The sequence below is a fragment of the Felis catus genome, chromosome B1 (assembly GCF_018350175.1).
Source record: "Felis catus isolate Fca126 chromosome B1, F.catus_Fca126_mat1.0, whole genome shotgun sequence".
In the NCBI taxonomy this organism is placed as follows: Eukaryota; Metazoa; Chordata; class Mammalia; order Carnivora; family Felidae; genus Felis; species Felis catus.
Window position 1 is genome coordinate 150,854,108 of NC_058371.1, and position 18,765 is coordinate 150,872,872.

Sequence of the window (18,765 nt, forward strand, 5' to 3'; positions counted from 1 at the left end):
ACATTGCATTGTAATTAAGTGATCAAATTCAGGCTGCTACAATAGAAAAAGCCATAAACTGCTTTCAGATTTCAGGAAGTGCAAAACCATCTCATTTCCTCTGACACCATAACTTTTATTGTTTGATTCATGCTTCTTCAACCTTTCTACCTCGTTTCTAAAACAGACCTTAGGTAACACTGAAAAAAAAAAAACTAGAATATATAGAAAACTAGAAACAAAGAGAAGATTATTTCTGGGAGGATAATGAGAATCAACTGAGATTCCAAAAGAAAGACACTTGGTCATGGAGAAGAGGACAATAAAGAAAAGCTCAAAAATTTTGCTCATTTATTTCAACACTATAGAAGTTTTCAAATCCAGTTTTATTGCTTAGGAATGAGCATTTGAACCACAAATAATGGTCCTTTATTTTTAGAAGGTATCCAGGATTAGATATAACAATGCCTTCCTGTGCTTCAAAGTAACTTATTCCCCCAAGCAATCATGATAAATAGAAAAGCCCTCCGTCATCTGAAACATTTAACTCTTCTATTGAGTTTCCCAAGTGTGTGCTCATTTTCCCCAAAGTAAGATTAAAAACAATTGTATGCAAACATTTCTGTGTCTTACACTATTCTAGTTTCTCTGAGGTATAAACAATAAATTTCCCCAGTGCCTCACTCATTTCCAGATCTTATTCCAAAAGAGTGCACAAACTAATTAAGAAAAATGCATTTATTAAAAAATCCTGGGAATTTTTTGTTATCTCAGATGAGCACAGTACTTTGCAACAATTAAAAGCCTGCTTCGACCTGCATTAAAAGCTTTGCTAAGGGGCGCCTGGATTGCTCAGTCGGCTAAGAGTCCAACTTTGGCTCAGATCATGATCTCACAGTTCATGAATTTGAGCCCCGGGTCAGGTTCTGTGCTGACAGCTCAGAGCCTGGATCCTGGAGCCTGCTTTCGATTCTGTGTCTCCCTGTCTCTCTGCCCTTCCCCTGCTTGTGCAAGCTCTCTCTCTCTCTCTCTCTCTCTCTCTCTCTCTCTCTCTCTCTCTCTCTCTCAATAATAGATAAACATTTAAAAAAATTAAAAAAAAAACTTTGCCTATAGTAGCATCATATACTTTGTTACTTCCAACTGCTTTGATTTGAGCATATATATTTTAAAAATTGATTCCTGCAAAGTTTGAAAGTCTAGAAGAGGGGAAAAACCCATTATTAGCCTTAGAAATTCTATTTCTATCATTTTAAGGGTTAAATGTAAGATCTTTTACAAAAATAGACTCAAAGTCTAGGAAGTTAACACTGATTCAACTACCAGTAATCCAAAGTGGGGAAGAGCAGAGAAATGCCTTCAAAGACACAGACTAAAATCCCTTAGGGAAAAAGAAACCATTGAGATTTAGCGGCTTAGAAGAACTGCATACCATGACAACTGAAGATACTTGTGGTTCTTGGAAATAAAAAAACATTTCTTAGTTTTCTTACTAGACCAATAAGCAGTAGTCTAAACAGAAGTAGCTGAAGCTAACTCATTTGCATTTCCTTACGGACATGTGTGTGTAAGTCTGTTCTTAAGAAAAAAAATCAGAAGATCAAAGAAAAATTAAAATCTCATCTTAACCATGTATTTTCAGATATTGTGCACCGAAAGGTACAAACCTCATGAAATGTTTCTGCGGGATATGTTATGACAAGGAGGTTTTAAACTCCTCAATGTAACTGACAACGAGGCAGGTGATTAAAAAGGAAGGAAAGACTATAAGTTACAAGCATGATGAGAGAGATACTCAGATTTCATTAATTTACACATCTTTCTTTCCATGTTTCTCCTTGCCCATGCTGGCTCTAACATGCTGTGCCCAGACAAGGACTAATTTTCTCACCACTCCTTACATATAGGTGAGACCATTTGAATATTTCTCTCTTAATGACATTTGAAACGAAGGAATATATGACACTTTGAAGCCAATGATTTTGATTATTTTCAAGCCTCTTATTCTCATTTTAAACTCACCTATGTTGGTGTTGGGAATCCCAGGTGGATATCCTACACTAAAATTATGACGAGTTGCTTATATTGTACATGAGCATTATGTCACTGGGAAAATTATTTCTTGAGTCACTTCAATGAAGTGGCTACTGATGATGACTTCCATGTAGCAAAGCTACAGCCTGAAGATCTGCTGCTTGATCTGACATAAGTTCTGAATTTGGGGGCTTGTGACAACTTTATTTCTCACTTTAATTAATAAAAGTGCAATCTGTTTTTTTTTCCTTCAGTCTCCACTCTTTAGTTAGCATAAGACAGTCCCTGAGGGACTGATTATCCCTGAAAATAGAAAGAAGGGCATCCCTGAGCTTCTAAGGCAGAGCCAGATGCAGCCAGCCTTCTCTTTGATCATTTTATTATAATTTACATCTTCATTCATCCTAATCATTTTTAAGATGGGATATAAATGTGTTTGTTTCCAAGTAATCTATCTTTAGAACCCTAGTTTAACAATCTCTGCCTTTCTTATAAAATGTTAATGTTTTATTTTAAATCAAATACTAAGTTATATTGAGTACATTTGATCAGAAAGAAATTTGTCATCCTGGTACATAGAAATTTTTGAGGTTATTAATAAATACATCAGTTGAATGTGATTCACTTTTTCTTGGAGGTATGTGTGGAATTTTGCATCTGCTTTTTTTTTTAATTTTTTTTTTAACGTTTATTTATTTTTGAGACAGAGAGAGACAGAGCATGAACGGGAGAGGGTCAGAGAGAGAGGGAGACACAGAATCTGAAACAGGCTCCAGGCTCTAAGCTGTCAGCACAGAGCCCGACGCAGGGCTTGAACTCACGAACCTGTGAGATCATGACCTGAGCCTAAGTCGGTCGCTTAACCGACTGAGCCACCCAGGCACCCCTGCATCTGCTTTTATATTGAAATATTACACAGTACATCCCCATATTTGGAAGATGTCATGGAGAAAGTGGTGGGCAGAATAATAAACCCTTAAAAATGTGCTAAACACAATCCCTGGGATGTGTATATTGTTACTTTACATGGCAAAGAGTCAAAGAGCCTTTGCAGAAATGAATAGGGATATGTATTCTGAGATGGGAAATTATCCTGGATTATCCAATTGACCAAATCTAATCACATGAGTCCTTAAAAGCATGAAACTTTCTTGGCAGAGCTTAGAGACAGATGTGACCATGAAGAAGGGTCCAAGAACTGAAATAGTGCTGCCTTTGCAGATTAGGGAAGGAGAGCCCAAGCTAAGGGATGTATAGATCTCTGGAAGCTAGAAAAGGCATGGAAACAGGTTTCCCCTAGAGCTTTCTTGGGAGGGGGGAAACACAGCCATCTTGACATCCTGAAATCTGTGTGGGACTTTTGACCTTCAGAAATGTAAAATAACAAATTTGTGTTGTTTTAGCTGCTAAATTTCTGGTAATGTGTTAGTATGGCAGTAGAAAACCAACATAGTAAATAATTTACATAGATTATAAGGAGATACTTGTGAAGGCACCATGTCATCTTGACGATGAAGGACAAGAATAAAACAGAAGAAGAACTCTCAGAGAACCAACTGCACAAACAACATATCATAGAGTCTCATAGGGGAGTCTACATCTCACTAATGACTTTTAAAGGAGCAGTATCATTTGTACACAAAGGACACTCTTAACGGGACAAAGATGGTATGATCTCAAATTTGGGAAAAGCATGAAGTTGAAGGATTTTGGGTGACAAAAGAAGATGCATCAAGTATGAAAATATTTAAAGTAGGATGCCAGCCTGTTTTTTTTTTTTTTTCTCACTGATATTCTTACCAACAGGACAGTAGACTAAGTATCCATGATTCCAATTAAAAGAAACCTGGAAGTCTCACTCACTGTAGCCAGCCTGGATTCTGCCTTCTCCCACTGCCTGGTCTCTGCATCCACTGCCGTCACCTCCACCTCCACCAACGGCAATAGTAGAGGAGATTGCTGGGCTCGTCATTGACAATGGCTCTGACAAGCTCAAGGCAGGCTTTGCTGGGGATGATATCCCCTGGCTATTTTCCTGCCCATGGTTGAGTGCCCCAGCAACAGGGCATTATCATGAGCAGGTACCAGAAGGACTCCTACATAGGTGATGAGGCCCAAATCAAACCGGGCATCCTGACCCTCAAGTACCCCACTGAACACGGCATTGTTACCAACTGGGATGACATGGAGAAGATGGCACCATACCTTGTACAACGAGCTGTGTGTGGCTCCTGAGGAGCACCTAATGCTGCTGACCGAGGCCCCCTTGAACCCAAAGGCTAGCCATGAAAAGATGACTCAGATCATGTTCCAGACCTTCAATACCCTAGCCATGCACATGGCCATCCAGGCTGTTCCCTCTTCGTATGCTTCTGGCCATGCCACTGGTATTGTCATGGGCTCTGGGGATGGGGTCACCCACACAGTGCCCATCTATGACGGGTACACCCTGCCCCAAGCCATCCTGCATCTGGACCTGGCTGGCTGCTACCTGATGGAACCACCTCATGAAGATTCTTGGGTAGCTTGACTACAGCTTCACCACCACCACCACAGAATGGGAAATTGTGAGTGACATCAAGGAGAAGCTCTGTTTTGTTGCCCTGGATTTCGAGCAGGAGATGGCCACTGCCACCCCTTCATCCTTCCTGGAGAAGATCTATGAGCTGCCTATGTGCAGGTGATTACCATTGGCAGTGAGTGGTTCTGCTGTCCTGAGTGCTCCTCCAGCTCTCCTTTCTGTGTATGGAGTCCTGTGGTATCCACAAGACCACCTTCAACTCTATCTTGAAGTGTGACGTTGATATCTGAAAGGACTGCTATACTAACATGGTGCTTGTCTGGTGGGACCATCATATACCCGGGCAATGCCAACAAGATGCAGAAGGAGATCACAGCCCAGCCTGATGAAAAGCAAGATAATCTCTACTCCTGTACTTAAGTACTCTGTGTGGATAGGGGGCTACATTCTGCTGTCTATCTTCCAGAAGATGCAGATCAGCAAGCAGGATTGTGATGGGTCTGGCCTCTCCATCATCCATCACAAATGCTTCTAAACGGAGGACATGTGTAGCATTTGCTACATGAGTGAATTCTGAAGTATACATTTGCCCAAATGTATACACCTCATGCTAGCCCCATGAAACTGGAATAAGCCTTTGAAAATAAACTTGTCTTTGAAGCTTGTATCTGATATCTGCACTGGATTGTAGGACTTACTTACTTACTTATTTATTCATTTATTTATTTATTTTGCATGTGAAATTCCAGTTTTCCTAATACCATTTAATGAAGATACTATCCTTTCCCCACTGAGTATTCTTGGCTCCCCTGTCCACTATTAATTGCCCATAATTACTCTTGGGCTTTTCATTCTGTTCCATAGAGTCTATGTGTCTGTTTTTATTCCTATACCATACTGTTTTGATTACTATAGTAATTATTGTAGAATAATTTGAAACCAAGAAGTGTGATGTCTACAACTTTATTGTTAATATTGCTTTACATTTCAAGGTCTTTGCTGGTACCATTTGAATTTCTGTGAAAAATTCATTGGGATTTTGATAGAGATTGCATTAAATCTATAGACTGGGGTAGTATTTTTTTTAAATAATATTAACACTTCTGATCCATGAACACAAAATATCTATTTGTGTTTTCTTCTATTTCTTTCATCATCTTATATTTTTCAGAGTTGAGATCTTTCTCCTCATAGGGTAAATGTATTCCTAAATATTTCATTATTTTTGATGCTTTGGTAAATGGGATTTGATAGATAATAGATAGCAGATATTTTTTTCAGACACTGTTGTTGTATAGATACATAAGTGTTTTTTGTCTGTTGATTTGTATCCTAAAACTATACTGAGTTTATTATTCTATCAGTTTTTCTGGTGGCATTTTTAGTATTATCTACATCAAAGATCATGTCATCAACAAACATACAAGGTAACTTTTTTCTTTCTAATTTGAATGTCTTTTATTTCTTTTTCTTGCCTAATCATTCTGGTTAGGACTTGTGGCACTATGTTGAATAAAAGTGGCAAGAGTGGGCATCCTTGTCTTGTTCCTAATCTCAGACGGAAAGCCTGCAACCTACCATCATTGAGTATATTAGTTGTGGACTTGTCATGTGTGGTTTTCAATATGTTGAGGTATGTTTATTCTATACCCATTTTTTTTGAGAGTTTTTATCAAGACAGGATGTTGAATGTTGTCTTTCATTCTATTAATGTGGTATATCACATTTATTGATTTGCATATGTGAAACTATTCTTGCATCACAGGGATAAGTCCCCTTTGATCATGACATGACCTTTTTCATGTGCTGTTGAATTTGGTTTGCTACTATTTTGTTGAGAATTTTACATCTATATTTATCAGGGATATTGGTCCATAGCTTTATTTTCTTGTAGTGCCCTTACCTGGCTTTGGTATTAGGGTAATGCTAACCTCATAAATGATTTTGAAAGTGTTCCCTCTTTAAATTTTTGGAAGATTTTGAGAAGGATTAGCGTTAATTCCTTAAATGTTTAGAATTCACCAGTGAAGCCACTTGGTTCTGAGCTTTTCTTTGTTGGGAAATTTTTGATTGCTGATTCAATTTCTTTACTTGTTTATTGATATGTTCAAATTTATATTCTTTTTCATTATTCAGATGTGGTAAGTTGCATGATTCAAATGTGGAAAGTTGTTTCTAGAAATTTATCAATTTATTCTAAGTAATACCATTTGTTGTCATAATTATTCATAGTAGGTTGTTAGGATTTTTTGCATTTCTTTTATCAGTTGTAGCATCTTTCATTTCTGATTTTACATATGGAAGTACTCCTTTTATTTTTTCTTGGTAAGTCCAACTGAAGGTTTGTCAATTTGTGTTTATCTTTTCAAAAGAACACCTCTTATCATCTTTTATATATTTTTCTCTAATTATTCTCTGATCTTCTTCCTTTTGCTAACTTTGGGTTTAGTTATTTATTTATTTTTTTAGTTGCTTGAGGTTTAAACCTAGGTTATTTGAGATCTTTCTCTTTTTTTAATGTAGTCATTTATTGGTGTGAAAGTCCCTGTTAACACTGTGTCTGGTGCATCTCATAACTTTTGTTATGTTTTGCTTCCATTTTTTGTTGCAAGATATTTTTTGGTTTCCCTTTTGATTTCTTCTTTGACCCATTGGTTGTTCAGGAGTGTGTGTAATTTTCACATATTGTAGATTTTCCAGAGCTCTTTTTGTTATTAATTTCCAGTTTCACACCATTTTGGTCAGAAAAGAGAACTTTGTATGATTTGTTAAGATTTGTTTTGTTACCTAACATATAATCTCTCTTTGAAAATGTTTTATGTGCACTTAAGAAGAGTATATATTCTGCTTCTGTTAGATGCAAACTTTTGTATATATCTGTTAGGTCTATTTGGTCTAAAATATGATTCAATTAAAACATTTCCTTTGTTGATTTACCCATTGTCAGGAGTGTGTCTTACTGTTATTGTATTGCTATCTACTACTCCCTTCACATCTGTTAGTACTTGCTTACTATATTTAGGTGCTTCTGTGTTGGGTGTGTGTGTGTGTGTGTGTGTGTGTGTGTGTGTATGTGTGTCCTCACAGCTGAAGTGAGTCTTTTATAGTTGGATCTTGTGTTTTTTTTGTTGTTGTTGTTGGTTGGTTGGTTTGTGTTTTTTGTTTTAATCCATTCAGCATACTATGCCTTTTGTAAGAACTTTCTCTCTCTTGCCATCTTGTTCATTGTTTTCTAGCTGATATGTGGTTCCTTTGTTTCTTGCCTCTTGCTGTCTTCCTTTGTGAATTGATGATTTTCTTTAGTGTGGTATACTTTGATTCCTATCTCTTCTTTTGGTTATCCCAAGGCTTACTTGAAACCTGATAGAGATATAAAAGTTTACTTTCAGCTGATGACAACTTAACTTTGATCACACATAAAACCTCTACCCTTTTACTCCCCCCTACATTTGTTGTCAAAAATTACATCTTTTATATTGTGTATTTATTAATATTTTTATAGTTATTGCTCTTTTAATTTTTAATGTTTATTTTTTGAAAGAGGGAGCATGATCGTGGGTGGGGCAGAGAGGGGGGACAGAAGATCTGAAGCAGACTCGATGCTGATAGCAGAGTGCCTGACGTAGGGCTTGAACTCACAAATCTTGAGATCATTACCTGAGCTGAAATCAGATGCTTAACCAACTGGGCCACCCAGGTGTCCTTATAGTTATTGTTCTTTTAAATACTTTTGTTTTTTTAAGTTTTATACTCGAGGTATGTGGTTAACACACCACCATATTTCACCATTAAAGTATCCTGAATCTAACTATATACTTGGCATGAGGCGCCTGGGTGGCGCAGTCGGTTGGACGTCCGACTTCAGCCAGGTCACGATCTCGCGGTCCGTGAGTTCGAGCCCCGCGTCAGGCTCTGGGCTGATGGCTCAGAACCTGGATCCTGTTTCCAATTCTGTGTCTCCCTCTCTCTCTGCCCCTCCCCCGTTCATGCTCTGTCTCTCTCTGTCCTAGAAATAAATAAAACGTTGAAAAAAATTTAACTATATACTTGGCTTTACCAGTGTGTTGTATATTTTACATGTTTTTACGGTACTAATTACTGTCCTTTCGTTTCAGCTTGAAGAACTCTCTTCAGCATTTCTTGTAAGGAAAGTCTAGTGGTGTGAAATCTTTTAACTGTTGTGTGTTTAGGGATGTCTTTGTATTGCCTTCATTTCTGAAAAACAACTTTGCTGAGTAGAGTATTCTTGGTTGGCAATTTTTTTTCTTTCTTTCTTTTTTTTTTTTTTTTTTTTTTGTCTTTTAGCACTTTGAATATATCATTGTACTCACCTGGCCTGCAAAGTCTTTGCTGAGAAACTGATAGCTTTATAAAGGTTCATGCAGGTGTAAAGATGGAATGGCTAACATGTGTGAATCCAGCGGTGCAGGCCACTAACTGGAGATAGGGCCGAATTCAGGCCCACAAACAGTTGTGAGGGTTTTTCTGTCTATGTGCACTTCTAAGGCTGCAGGATGTAACCATGAATGTGCATACAAGTGGTGGAGGCCAGTGACAGAATTCAGGCCAGTGGCATACCGAGCTATGGCTGGAGGACTAGTGCCAAAAGTGTGCACATGATGGTAGGGGTCTACCCTTGGGGTCTAGACTGGCATTTAGCACTTGTGCAGTGGCAGAAGCCTGGGCTATCTGCCTGCCTGTTTGGATCCCAGGTTTTGGGAGGGGTTGGGAGGGACTAGGAAAGATTTAGATGGTAGTGTCTGCAAACATGTATACCTGTGAGCCTAAAACTGGTGGAATCTGTAGGGGCTCTGTAGAGGCTGTGCTGGCTATTGGTTTCTTCAGTGGCAAAAGACCCTGGGGTCCTCTGAAGAGCAGGTCACTGGAAATTGTGGTTACTCCCACTGCATGGTTGTTACTGGTAGCCCCTGTTCTTCCTTATTTCCAGCTATCTCTGTATATCTGATAGTTGCTGGTCTCTGGGTGGGGTGAAAACTAAGTGGGTTTTTCCTATAGTGCCCTGAATGGCTACAGAAGCTAGTCATTCACCCTGCATTCACTTTTCCAGTGGTGGGAGGGAAATCTTTCTAGCTGGCTTGTTCCTTCTTGGTGCTAAGCAGTGTGAGTCTGGGTGATGTGATGATGCAAGCAAAATGAAGCTGTTCTGCCTTTTTTTGTGTAATTATTATCAGATTTTTTGTTCTGTCATTCCTTTTTTTAAAAAAATTTTAATGTTTATTTTTGAGAGAGAAGCAGAATGTGAGTGGGGGAAGGGCAGAGAGAGGGAGGGAGGGAGAGAGAGAGAGAGAGAGAGAGAGAGAGAGAATCCAAAGCAGGCTCTAGGCTCCAAGATGTCAGTATAAGGCCCCAAATTCCAACATGGGACTCATATCCACAAACCATGAGATCATGACCTGATCTGGAGTTGGATGCTTAACCAACTGAGCCACCCAGGTGCCCCTGTTTTTTATTCTTAAGTGGACACCTTTGCTCTCTCAGAGCTGTTTTTGTTTATAGAAAGCTATATTAAATTTTTATCTTTGGGTGGGAGTAACAGAGGCTGGGGTTTCCTAATTCACCATCTGCTGATGTCATACTTCTTGATTATGTTTTTTTCTTTCATGGAGTTTTTACCTACCATGTGCCAGTGCAAGTTGCTCAAATATAGTAGCTTTATCACGTACTTTAATATTTACTAAAATAAATGACCCTGATCATCATTCCAAAAGATTACTACCTGTCTTTTCTTTTAGGAGGTTTATGGCTTCAGGTCTTTAATCCATTTTGAGTTTATTTTTGTGTATGGTATAGGAAAGTGGTCCAGTTTCATTCTTTTGCATGTAGATGTCCAGTTTTTCCCAACACCATTTATTAAAAATACTATATTTTCCCTGTTGGATATTTTTGCCTCCTTCATTATAGATGAATTGACCATATAGGTGTAGGTTTATTTCTGGGCTCTCTATCCTGTTTTATTGACCTGTGTGTCTATTTTTATGGCAGTACCATACCATTTTTGTGGTTAATTGGAGCCTTTTGTGATTCCACAGAAATTTTAGTATTATTTGTTCTAATTCTGTGAAGAATGCTGTTTGTTTTTTTGATAATGATTGCATTGAATCTGTAGATTGTTTTAGGAAGCATAGATTTTTTAATATTACTTGTTCCAATCCATGAACATGGAATATCCATTTGTTTGTGTTGGCTTCAGTTTCTCTCATCAGTGTTTTATAGTTTTCAGAGTTAGTTCTTTTACTTCTTTAAGTTTATTTCCTAGATATTTTATACTTTTTGGTGCAATTGTAAATGGATTATTCTCTTAATTTCTTTCTGCTAATTGTTGTTAGTGTATAGAAACACAACCAATTTCCATGTGTTAATTTTGTTATCCTGAAACTTTATCTAATTTATTTATTGTAGTAGATTTTTGGTAGAGTCTTTAGGGTTTCCTATGTATAGTAGGTCATCTGCAAATAGTGACAGTTTTACATCTTCTTTACCAATTTAGATGCCTTTTATATCTTTTTCTTTTCTGATTACTATGGCTAGGACATGCAGCACCATGTTGTGTTGAATAAAAATGGCAAGAATAGGCATCTTTGTCTTGTTCCTGATCTTAGAGGAAAATACTTTCTGTATTTCACCACAGGGTATGATGTTGGCCCTAGGTTTACATGTATGGCCTTTATTATGTTGAAGTATGTTCCCTTTAAAACCATTTTGTTGAAAGTTTTTATCATGAAGGGATGTTTTATTTTGTAGGGGCTTTTTCTGTATCTATGAGATGAACATATGGTTTTTATCCTTTCTCTTGTTAACATGATGTATCATATTGATTTGCAAGTGTTGAACCACCTTTGCATCCTTGGAATGAATCCCATTAGATCATGGTGAATTATTTTTTTAATGCATTATTGAAGTGGTCTACTAAATTTTGTTGAGGATTTTTGCATCTATGTTCATCAGAGATATCAGCCTATAGTTTTGGGTTTTTTTTTTTCTGTTTTTTCCTTTCTTGTCTTTCTTTTTAGTGTCTTTGATTTTGGTATCCGGCTAATTCTGGCCTTGTAGAATGAATTTGAAAGTTTTCCTCCCTCTTCTGTTTTCTGGAACAGTTTAAGAAGAATAAGTATGATCTCTTCAAATGTTTGGAATAATTCACCTTCAAAGCTGTCTATTTCTGGACTTTTGTTTGTTGGGAGTTTTTGATTACCAATTCGATTTCATTACTTGTAATTGCTCTGTTCAAATTTTCTATTTATGATTCAGTTATGGGAGATTACATGTTTCCAGGAATTTATCAATTTCTTCTAGGTTGTCTAATCTGTTAGCATATAATTCTTGTTAATATTCTTTTATAGTTCCTTGTATTTCTGTGGTGTCAGTTGTTATTTCTCCTTGATTTCTGACTTTGTGTCCTCTCCTTTTTTTTCTCTTTTCTTCTTGATGAGGCAGCTAAAGATATATCCAGTTTATCTCTTCAAAGAACCAGCTCTTTGCTTCATTGATTTTTTTGTTGTTGTCTTTTTGAGTCTTTGATTCATTTATTTCTCCTCTAATCTTTACCATTTCCTTCCCTCTACTTCCTTTGGGCTTTGCTGTTTTTCTAGCTCCTTTAGGTGTAGGGTTAGGTTGTTTACTTGGAGATCTTTCTTGTTTTTTGACACTGGTGTGTATTACTATAAACTTCCCTCTTAGAACTGCTTTGGCTATTTCTCACAGATTTTAGACCATTGTGTTTTCATTTTCCTTCATGTATTTTTATATTTCCTGTTTATTTCTTCAAATGTGTTTAGTAGTATGTTGTTTAGCTTCTACATGTTTGTGGGATTTTTTCATTTTTTTTCCTTGTATCTAGCTATTCTTATGTGTTATTCTGCATAAGACATTTTAGAATAATTTTGACATTGTCAAATAATTTTAAAAATTACAATTACTCTTGGGGTTTTGATATTCTTCAAAATACAAATGTGCATCCTATGTGTATGAAGGAGGATTCATTCTAATTGTAAACTGTGACATTAGAATTAGCTATCATACATTCATTTATTCATTTAACTATTGTTAAGTGCCTACCACATACCATTTCCTGTGCTATGCATTGGGAATACAAAATAATGTAAACCTGTGTTTATGGAAGAAACAGAGAGGAAGAGAGATAGGAAATAAAACAGATAAATAGATTCCACATATATTTGTCAGCTATTCCCACAATAATAATTTATGAGTTGCCATAAGACCTGGTGGCTTATAACAATAAATAATTGTTTTTCTTGATGTTTGGTCTGTCAGTGGATTCAGATGATTTTTCTTCAGGGTTCGTGTAGCCTGGGCTTGACTTGAGGCTGCAGATTGGATTCTGTCCCACAGGTTTCCTCATTCTCTTTTGACCAGCAACTGCTCAGACATGTCCTCCTCCCAGAATTTGGGAGTCCTAGGGACAAATCGAACCTCAGACTTGTGCAAAGCTTCTGTTTACATCACATCTATTTACATCCCATTGGCCATGTTAGGTCAGATGGTCAGAGAAGGATATTTTGCCTTAAGATACTTGACAAGAAAGTAATCCATTGAAATGTGTTAGAAGATGCTAAATTGTATGGTTAAAAAAAAAACTGAGCAGGGGAAATGGTATTGAAGGCTTTGAGGGATTAAGTTGCAATTTAAATCATGTTGTCTGAATAGTCCTCACTGAGATGACATTTAAACATAGATCTGAGGAAGGTGAGGGAGTTCTCTATGTGGATACTTCAAAGAATAGCAATCTAGACACAGGGATCATCCTATGCATAGTCCTAAGGTGTGTATTTGTATACCATTTCAAAAAACAAAAAGTACATAGAATGATTGGAGTAAAGAAAGGGAGGTAGAATGAAGTAGGATAGGAATTAGAGATTTAAGTGGAAGCCACATCTTTAGAGCTATGTAGGTTGTTGTGAGGGCTTTGGCTTCTACTGAGTTGAGGAACCATGGCAGGATTTGATCAGAGGAGTTACATGATCTGATTCACTCTGACTTAAGTGCCAAGATGAGACTGTAGGGGAGTAAGGGTAGAAGTAGGAAGACCAATTAGGACACTATTGCTGGAATCTAAGTGAGAGATGATGGTAGCTTGGACCAAGGTTGTAGCAGTGGAGATGAAATTATATTTTGACAATTTTTATGTTTAAAGGTATGCTCAAAAGTTGCATTGATTGAAATACGTAAGAAAATGGTTTGGAAACACTAAAGAGTATTATTGAAACTACCTACAGTATGATAGACTGTATGGAATACATTTTCGCTTTCTCTGCAATTGATCTCTTATTGGGTTCTCACCAATTCACAACTGCCAACCCTCTATATTTTAGTATCAAACTACTTACAGCTAATTGAAAATCTTTTATGCAACACATTTCTTCATGCCAATCCCTATGCTATTATATGCCTCAGTGAATGTAATACACGTTTCCACATTCTGTAAATTTATCCTCTAATCTGGGAAAGAAACAATACACATATATACAAACTTTTATGTAAACTTGAGTTTAGAGGAATTCTCTGAAAGAAATTAATGGAGTGATAGTCAAATGTGTGCAAAGTATGTGCAAAGGGACATCAAGAGAGGCAATATCTATGCCAGGGCCTAAAATTTGAAAAAACGGCCAACTTTGCAAGGAACAGGAGGAATAGATTCACCATTTACACGGAGCCAACAGCTCTGGCCCTGATAAATGTGCTAAAATATATACCTGATTTTTTATAAATGATAATGCATAAGTGTATTTTATTACTGGTTTAAACTTGTACTTCATACACTAACCAGTTTGGTACCTATTAAGAGAAGAATAAAGAATCACTAGACCATCTTTTTGCACATTAAAAATAATCACTATAGTCACATTTGTCTCAGAATTGAACAAAGCTATGTTCTCTTCATGAAATATTATATCCAGGATATATCTTTAAAATTGGGAAAAATTAACTATTGAAACTCACAATTACTTCATATGATATTGCCATAAATAAAGCCAGTTTTATGTGGTATTTATGAGCATAGGCTTGGAAGCTAACCAGACTGAGTGGAAAGCAGGCTCTGCTCCTTATTAGTGGGGTGACCTGGAACATGTTACTTAATCTCTAGGTGTCTCAGTTTCCTCATCAACAAAATGAGGGTTGTTGTGAGCATTATATTTATACATCTCAAATCTGTCATCATGCCTGGCATATGGAAAATAATTCATAAGTTATTTTTATAGCTCATATTATTACATAGCCCCATATCTAATTAATTTTAATAATGTAAACTTTATAGCATGTGAGAGAACCCAATGGGAAATGATTTTAGAATATTAACACATTGTGAATGATAGCATAAAAAGTATTCTCTAGAGAGTTATCTAGGGAGTGCTATAGCAATAACCATAGTTTGCTTGAACTATTAAAGTTTCTCTTCAATTTTGGGGTAATCCTAGATATTTAATAGTAATTATTTTTTTTATTTTTATTTTATTATTTTTTTATTTATCATAGTAATTATTGAAGTTAACTAATAGAAAATAATTCTTGCATATAACCCATTAAATATTAAATGAATGTAACAAATATTTCTGGGTCAATTAACACATAAGTCTCTATTTCAACTATAGGCAGAGGTAAAGTTACTTCTAAAAAAAATACGATGCAATCATAAAATGTCTCATCCAGGGTGAAAGAGAATTTTAAAAATGTCATTCTATATCTTACTCCACTTTCAAATTATGACCTATATTTGGCAAATCAGAGAGTCTTTTTTTTTAAGTGTATTGATTTATTTTGGGAGAGAGCATGCACACACCTGTGAACAGGTAGGGACAGAGAGAGAGGGAAAGAGAGAATCCCACGCAGGCTCCTTACTCTCAGTATGGAGCCTGATGTGATACTCAAACTCACAAACCGTGAGATCATAACCTGAGCCAAAATCAGGTCAGGCACTTAACTGACCAAGCCACCCAGGTGCCCCAAATCAAGGAGAATCTTGAGCAAAAGTCCTAGTGGACAAAACTACAGTGAAGAAGGTCTGTACATAACACTGCTTTATTAATTGTATTTAAAGAAAGGAGAGATGTAATTATTAAATCCAGTAGTGGGCAAACTCATCTCATCTAGATGTTAGAACTTTTTTGGATAGTAATCCTTTAATGTACCTTGACATTTAAATGTGGTATTTCTTAAAATAAATAAATAAATAAATAAATAAATAAATAAATAAATAAATAAATAAATAAATAAATAAATAAATAAAATGTGGTATTTCTTAACTAGTTTCATTTTCACACATTAGTTCTAATAAAAAATTGTTAAAGTTATTTAACAGTGTTAAACCAAGTGTTTTGGGGGCTACTAAATAGAAGTATGGCATGAGGCTTGTCTTCAAAGATCCCTGAGTCTGTTAAGAGGGAAGAGGCATATCCATGGTGAAGTACAACGTAGGTTTCATGAGAAATACATTAGAGGTTCACAGGAAAGAGATTAACATTCTAACAAGGATTTAAAAGCATTGAAATATGAATGCCTTGTGGGACAGGGAGGTGAAAGAGTACTCTATGTGGAAGATAGAGGTGCATATATTATATTACACTTAGATGCATTCTTTTCTTTTTTTAGATGCATTCTTCATATGCACAAGGAAGTATGCTCTGCTATGCTTTTGAACTGGAAGACTCATACACATTTTCCAATGTTTTATACAGATAAGGATATAGAGTAACACAATTTAAAAACAAAAAAACAACCAGAAAAAAATAATTTTAAAAAATAGGGCAAGAATGACAATAGATGGCAAAGAGGTTTTGTCTCATTGTAAGTAAGACCACAGGGAAGATGGAGAAGTACTGGGTTGGAAAAGGCTGGCCATAGGGCTCAGTCTTGGCAGTGTTCCACCTGATAGATCACAACTGATATGGTGGGTGGGTAGTAGTAGCTGGTAGTAGCTGATCTTCTGACTTCCAAGGGAAGCTGGAATTCAAACTTGGAATATAAAACATCTCAATTTTTAAATTTTTTATAGTGTATTTATCTTGAGAGAGAATGAGAGAGAGAGACAGAGAGAGAACAAGCAGAGGAGTTCCAAGGAGAGAAAGAGAATCCCAAGCAGGCTCCTCACTGACAGAACAGAGCCCGATGCAGGGCTCGAATTCACGGTCGGTGAGATCATGACCTGAACAGAAACCAAGAGTCAGATGCTTCACCAACTGAGCCACCCAGGCTCTCCAAAGCATCTCAATTTTTAACAGTTGGATCAAGCTATTAAAAATTGGAGAAAAAAAAAGTCTGAGCCACACAAAATGCCTATGCTGGTTGAATTCAGCTAGAGGGGGAAGCGATTTGCAGTGCTCCCCGAAGTAATGTTTTATTCGGTTTTGAAAGAACAGTAAGAATTTTTACCTCAGTGATCATTTCTAAAAATCTGAATTTGGCTCAGATTCACAATAAATACAATATAAGACAAGAACTGTCAAGGTAGTGCACATTTATATAATTTATTCTTTCCTTAAAACCCTTCTTTGCTATAGAACTAAGAAAGTGCAGACAATGACATAGATACGTTTGCAAATGTGAGAATATATGATTCTAAATTTGTGCTCTAATACCTTTACCAAAACCATCAGCGCCCTATGTAACAAATTTATGAATCCATTAGTGGGTGCCATTGCCTCCCAGAAAGAATTTCTGGGAGTTATTAGATATAAAACTTTGCTGTTGCACAAAAGGTGATAAAACATTTACTTTCTAAACCATGGGGATAGTCTACTCACGACAAATTGAAGCATACGGAGACTCAGAAGTATTAACTCTGTAAGTTGCACTATTTTCTTTATAGACTTCTTTCCATAAGCCCTTGTTTGAAATCTCCGAAGTAGCTGGAGATGAGATCAACAAGAAATCCCAAGGTTCTCCAATAATCAATCATTTTATATGTTTTCTCTTCCATATTTCCATTTTTAAACACTGTTTGGTTGAGAATATAATTTAAAGAAATCCTATTTTCTCATTCTCAAGGAACGAACATGGAAATAAGTGAAAACATAATTTTGAAATCTTTGCCCGGAATATCTAATTGACAGAAGGCAAAATTTTCTTTCACAAAATGTCTTTTCTCTGGTGGCATTGTATCATGATTTCTTATTTAAAACTGTTTTCCAAGGAACATTTTTCATATGAGCCATCACCATAATTCTGTTTCAATGCCTCAGCATCATTTTCAAACACTGACTGATACATAATTTAAGGATGGTTTTACTTAATTTACTGGGTCTTTTTTTCATTTCCTAAAAAATATATTTTTTTATTTTTTCTTCTTAACTTTCCCTTTTACTCGTATGCCTTTTCTGTCTCCTCCTTTCATTGTATGGGAGCATGTTCCCTTAACCTCACCAAACCCTTGGACTTAATAGCTCCCCCAGAAACCTTCCCCTTTTACTTCTCGCTCTCACGGGACCGTATTTCATGGCAAAACCCTATTAGCTTATTTTGATGTTTTTATCTTTCTGTGATTAGGAACCAGTCCATGCAGCCAAAACAGACAATTTTCTGAGGGCACTAAGTGGGTTTTCAGATCTCCTGTGAGGAGGAATGAGCTTCAATAAAACATTAGGCCACTACCAAAGTTGACTGGCTTGAGCGATGTAACATCTCATGTGGTTCCTGCCTTTTACTGTAAGTTTACACTCCTATGAACATTAACTCTGCCCAGCTGTAGTGCTTTAAGTGAAGGTTTGCACGCAAATATGGCCTCCACGAAAGTTACCTCAGGCTAAAGTACTTCCATCATCGACAAAATTAAGCGTCACACTAGGTCTCTGGTGGTTTAGTTGGCCTCAGATTCAGTTGTGGCTCATGTTTTATTAATGTGGTGAGATTGTCCTTTATTTTCAGCCTCCCACAGCAGGTGAGCTTGTCATATTCACTAAGAGAGAACGAGAGAAGATTGCCAACCACTTGCGTGAATTGTTTCCACAGCTCTTAATTTCTGTTGAGAGGCACGCAATATAAACAAAGTTTTACTTAACTGCTGGAACATTTGTCAAGGATTTGATACACGCAAACCTCCATTTCTATACTATACTATGAAAACACTGCAGAGTTGCTCCTCTGAGTAACCCTGTGCATGCCAGGCGGAATCCCAGAACTAAGGTCTTTGAACACATCCTCTGGCAGTAGCTAGTGGAAAGAAATCTGACTACCCAGAAAACTAGACGGGTGGCCTGGAA

General features: G+C 36.7%; 2 pseudogenes; both read left to right on the plus strand.

Annotated features, from left to right (window-relative positions):
• The first annotated feature begins 3,524 nt into the window (after positions 1–3,524).
• On the plus strand, positions 3,525–5,107 carry LOC101101215 (annotated as a pseudogene).
• A 3,953-nt stretch (positions 5,108–9,060) lies between these two features.
• The window catches only part of LOC123385156, a 38,264-nt pseudogene continuing 28,559 nt past the window's right edge, over positions 9,061–18,765 (plus strand).